We start from the raw sequence: 5,647 nt of genomic DNA, 5'->3' as shown, positions 1-5,647 counted from the left end.
AGACCGCTGCTTTCTACACCCATCCGTGTTTCATTCATTTATTTGTTAGAGTTTGCAGCTTCCACTTCTTAGTCTTGTTGTCATTTTGTTTTAACTAGTTGTTGCGCACGCACTTTAGTAAATGCTCTGGGTAAATGACAAAGAACAATGGCCTGCGGGAATCTGATGAGTGCGGAAATACGAAATCATTTGCAAGTGATTCCCCGCACGGGGCTCCTTGAGCAATCTTGGTGACGGTGTTGGCGACACCGCTGACCCCGAGCCCGCAACATAAACTGTAACCTACCATGGTGATGTGTTTAAAGGTGAAGGGTAGAAGCCTCAAACGGCGGGCGTCGGAGCCCAGGTCAAGCTCCAATGAATGTGCTCCCTGTCTGTTTACCAGGCAGGGAGCTCTGGGACCTCTCAGGCTATCAGGGTAAGGTTTGAGAAGAAAGTACCCCCGTCCCCTGCTTTTTTTCTATGCTGTATGGAAAATTTAAAACTCCCCTACAAACGTGATCGGCCCCTGAAAAGGGGCCGCACCGAAGTATCTTTTCCTCCACTTCCAAGTATAAACTTCACAAAGCCAGAAAAATACTCTCGTTTCCTTGTTATCGAATCTCTTGACACAGCCGCCCTCTTGCTTCACAATCAGTATATTTGATTACAAAATACCTTGATGGAATAATTAGGGAAACCTATATTGCCAAAAAACAACGCACAGGTGAAGTCCTTGTTGAAGTAAAAACCAGCAGCAGGCAACCACACTTCTTGGTCAGACGAAAATGGTCGATCTGGACATCAGGGTCACACCCCACCGCAGCCTGAATAGCTCGCACGGTGTGATCTATGAGGCAGATCTTCTTAACGAGACAGATGCCGACATTCTTGAAGGTTCAAAGGATCAGGGTGTCACAGCCGTGCGCCGCATTACGATGCGTAGAGATGATAAGATAATCCCCACGAAACATATTATCTAGACCTTCAACTGCTCCTCCCTTCCTGACCATATCAACGCAGGGTTCATCCGATGCTCCATTCGTCCTTACATTCCGAACCCGCGCCGCTTGTTTAAGTGCCAGCGGTTCGGGCACGGAACCAACTCCTGCCATGGCCGTCTGACCTGCGCAAAGTGTGCTCAGCAAGATCATTCATCTGATCATTGTCCATCATCAACCCTCACTTGCGCCAACTGCCAGGGACCCCACGCTGGCTACTCTCGAAACTGCGAGAAGTTTAATCAGGAGAAGGCAATCATAAATGTGAAGGTCACTGAGAACATCACCTTCCCAGAGGCGCGGAAGAGGTTCGCCTCTTTCCCCCTGGGGAGGTATGCCGACGCGGCTCGCCGGGGGCGGAGCGGCGTCTGGTGTCCACAGAGAGCCAGTTCAGCAAGTCTGACCTGGTCCGTCATCCGCCCCCCCTGGGGTGCCTCAGGCAGCCCAATCCGTCACGACGCCGCTTGCTGAGGCAGCAGCTCTTGTGGTGCCGCTCCCGCCACTGCCTCCCCGTCCTCCAGTGTGTTGGAGGGTGCCGACCGGATGGACACCGGGGGCCCCACATCGGCTCCAACCACCACCGCAACTCCCGTTCAACCTCTGGTGCCCCTGACGCCCTCGGCGGTGGCGGCTCAAACGAAGGTCTCCCGAAAGGAGCCCAAGTACGGGGGCCTGGTCCGCCGGGCACCCTTCTGGCATCCGACGAGGAGATGGATGTCGCGCCGTTCCTGCCTGCAACGCAGCGCAAGGAGCGGCCTCCGATGTCCAAGCCGAAAGAAAGGCCTAAAAATCCTAGAATAACAGCCCCGAAAGACGACACACGAACAAACACACACACACACTCCAGTTATTGGAACAGAAAACATCATACAATGGAACGGCAGAGGCCTGCTTAAAAATCTTGACGATGTGTATGAGATGCTGCATGCCAATCAGCCAAGTATCATGCGTCTCCAGGAAACCCACCTCAATTCTAAACAAAGTTCTTAAATAGGTACATGGTATTCAGAAAGGACAGGGTTGGCTGCACACACTCTTCAGGAGGTGTGGCAATTGTCACCTAGAAATCCTTTGCCTGCTACCCTGTCACTCTGAACACTGTCCTTGAGGCTGTAGCAATCCCTACGATAATATTTAATAGGTTGATAACGGTATGCTCCATTTACATTCCTCCTGATCATGTACTTTCGAGATCTGACTTCCAGGCGCTGGTCGACCAGAATCCCGAACCATACATCCTTACAGGCGACCTTAATGCGCACAACTCTATTTGGGGCTCCTCTAGAATGAATGCCCCAGGTCGCCTGATAGAGAAATTCCTTACGTCTTCAGGAGCATGCATTTTCAACAAAAAATAGCCTACATACCATAACTTAGGACACAATATATACTCGCTGCTTGACTTCGCTATTGGTTCTGCAATTCTCTTTCCATGTCTTGAGTGGGGCGTGGGCACGGGCCCATATGGTAGTGACCACTTCGCCACTTCCCTAACGTACATAAGTAAAGGCCCATGCAGTCCATCTTCCCATAACAGGTTTAATGAATCAAAAGCAAACTGGAGTACATTCACAGAAACATCTAAACTAAACCACACAACCATAAAACACCTACACGTGGAGGAAGCAGCCCAACTCGTCATGGCACACATACTCGACGCCGCAGAAAAGTCCATGCCCCAGGCCTCCAGTGCGTCCCTCAACCCAAGGAGGCCTGGTGGAACGAGGACTGCTGGCGGGCGCGAGAGGCCCAGAACAAGGCGTGGGGTCCAGTGTGTCGGAACGGAACGAAAACGAAAAACGAAAAACGAAAAAAACGATATTTTTGACCTGAACGAAAACGTAACCGAAACGTTATATATTATTTCGTTCCGGAGTGAAACCGAAATATTTTTAGTGGTTTTCCGTTCACGGGAAATGTCTGCACGGTCTCAAGAAATGCACGGTCAAGGTAACGTTGTCGCCCTTTGTACGTCCACATCACGTCGCTAGCACCATCATGTTGAATTCCGGCAGTATCATTTGCTTTGCCAACAGTGCGGTGGATTGGTGTCTGCACCATTGACATCTTGCAAAATAGTTACTGCGCATGCACGAGCAAGTTTATTTTCCACCAGATAGCTTCGGCCATAAACTAGCAGGCAAACTACTTTTTTTTCTATTCTCCACTACTGCCTGCCTTTTTTTATTTCGTTTTTCCTGTTCGGTGGAACATGCAAAGAGGAGGCGGGACATTCCTGCAGTGTGTTTTGTTACCGACGTTGTTACTGTCTCGTGCGCGTCAACTACGTTTTTACGACAGACTCCAAGCGAACATTGCTGATGTTCGGCCACCTCCCAAGTGCCTCGTAACAACGTTTGCAGCTAGCTCAGACGGGACGCGACAAAACAAATCGCGCTCGACGGTATTTCAAGTATGACAGCGTCTCAAAGACATCGAGATGCCAGATTGAGGACTGCCAGCACGTTGTGTCGGGCGACCATGGTGGGAACCTCGAGCGTCATTTGCAGCGACACCACAAGGAAGTGTACGACAACATTCAGGCCGACAAAGCCCACTCTACAAAGCGTGTTGCGTCGGACGAGGCGGAAGGCTCTCCTGTGGCAAATCACAGGCAAGTGGATATACTGAACATGTTTAGACCCATTTCCCCGAAGTGTGTTTCGCTCGAAATGACAGGGGACATCATTATGAATAGCTGCGTTGAACTAGTCACAAGAAACGGTCGGTCATTTCGGGTAATTGATGACTCAGGCTTTCGGAAAATAATCGATCTGGTCCTAAAAGCGCTCAATGCTAAGCGAGCCATCACAGCAGAGACTGTAAAGGACAGGGTCCAGGAAGCAGCAAAAAGCACGCGAGAAGAAATTTCGCAGTCGCTGAAAAATCGGATGTTTTCTTTAAAAATCGACAGCGCGTCGCGACTTGACAGGGCTCTGCTTGGCATCAACGCACAGTATGCCGAAAATGGAAAACTAATTCTTCAACCTCTGGCCATGAAGGAGCTTTACGATAGGCACACTGCAGAGCATTTGACATCACAGGTGAACAACACTCTGTCTCGCTACGACCTCAGTGTCACCCAGGTGTACAGTGTCAAAACTGACAATGGTGCAAACATGCTGAAGGCTGCTCGCCTTCTCAGTGAAACAGACGATAAACCCGACGCTTCCAGTTCAGACGAGGATGACGACAGCGGCTACCCTGAATTTGGATTTTGCAGCTCTCTGCTGGACGATTCAGAGGACGCCGAGTGCCTTGGTCTTGATGGAGCCGATTTTAAGTTAGGCGTCAGGTGTGCTGCGCACACGCTGCAACTGGCAGTCAGCGATGCTCTTAAGGACTCCGGTTCAAACACCCTCGTTGCACAGTGTCGCGCACATGTGAAGAAACTGCGCGTACAAAGTGCAATGGGCTTGATAAGAAAGATAGGGCTAAAGAAGCCTGTTATTGATTGCCCGACACGCTGGATGTCGACAATGAACATGTTGACCAGGTTCGTTGAACTGAAGGACTTCGCTAAAGACTTCCTTTCACGCGAACAGACCGCAAGTTGGACTGACAGCATGTGGGCAAAAGTAGAAGGGCTGATCCAATCCCTTCAGCCAGCACAAGAAGCCACGAAGGTGCTTCAGACAGAACAACTGACAATCGGAGATTTCTATGGTGCTTGGCTGACGTTTTCCATGAAGACATCAGCGATACCGCCGCCACTGGCACAGGCCCTGGTTCAATCCATGAAGAAACGAGAACGAAATCTCTGCAGTACGAATATCTTTTGTGCTGCATTGTACATGGACCACCCCTATCGCCTTCTGCTGACACCTGATCAAAAATATCAAGCGAGGATGCATCTGTGCAAAACCTGGAAGCGAATCACAGCCTTCACAGGCCTTCAGCAGAAGCAATGTAGCAGCAGCATTTCAGAGAGCACCGCTGCGCCCACTTCTGAAGAACCGGAGGACGCCCTCGAAGCGTTTCTGAAAACGAAGGAAGCTGAGGCTGGAACTGAATCGCGTTTGACAAGTGAGCCAGGATGATCGGACATGGTACTTTTGCTAGAAATGCTGGACAAAGAGCCGCACCTTCCAAGAAGCACAAATATGTTGAAATTTTGGGAAGAGCGCAAAGAGCTGCAACCAGAGCTATACATGTTAGCACAAGTGGCCCTTGGTGTGCCAGCCACACAAGTCAGTGTGGAGAGGGCATTTTCTGCACTGAAGTTTGTTTTGTCGGATCAGCGGTCTCGCTTGTCGGAGAGTACACTCGATGATCTGCTGCTTCTGAAATCGTGCTCACTTCCTTAAAGATAATGCGGGATTCAAATAGGAGGAAAAATAAATACTAAGTTTTTGTTGTTACTTTTCGTCGAAGTTTCTTGCAGAGAACCTCCTAATCATATGGTAGTTTTGGAACGTAAACACCCAATTATGAAGTTCCTAATAATTAATTTATCAATTAATATTATATAACTTTTATTAGGTATGCTATTACTGTTTATTTTATTAAAAAATACCGTTACGGAACGTTTTTTTTTCGTTCCGGAACAGAAACGAAACGGAACTTTTTCTGGGGAACGAAACAAAAAACGGAACGAAAAACATTTCTTTCCGACACTCGACTCGGGTGTCCTTCGCCGGTACCCCACGCCAGATAATCTCATTTCC

The 5,647-nt window shown here is 49.3% G+C and overlaps 1 pseudogene; it reads left to right on the top strand.

Annotated features, from left to right (window-relative positions):
• Nucleotides 1-1,523: 1,523 nt before the first annotated feature.
• Nucleotides 1,524-5,322, top strand: LOC144161521 (uncharacterized; annotated as a pseudogene).
• Nucleotides 5,323-5,647: the final 325 nt, after the last annotated feature.

Source organism: Haemaphysalis longicornis, unplaced genomic scaffold, assembly GCF_048455015.1.
Source record: "Haemaphysalis longicornis isolate Haplotype H1 unplaced genomic scaffold, Haemaphysalis longicornis Haplotype H1 scaffold_12, whole genome shotgun sequence".
Lineage (NCBI taxonomy): Eukaryota > Metazoa > Arthropoda > Arachnida > Ixodida > Ixodidae > Haemaphysalis > Haemaphysalis longicornis.
The sequence above is the reverse complement of the archived record's forward strand: the minus strand, read 5'-3'. Positions and strand labels throughout refer to the sequence as shown.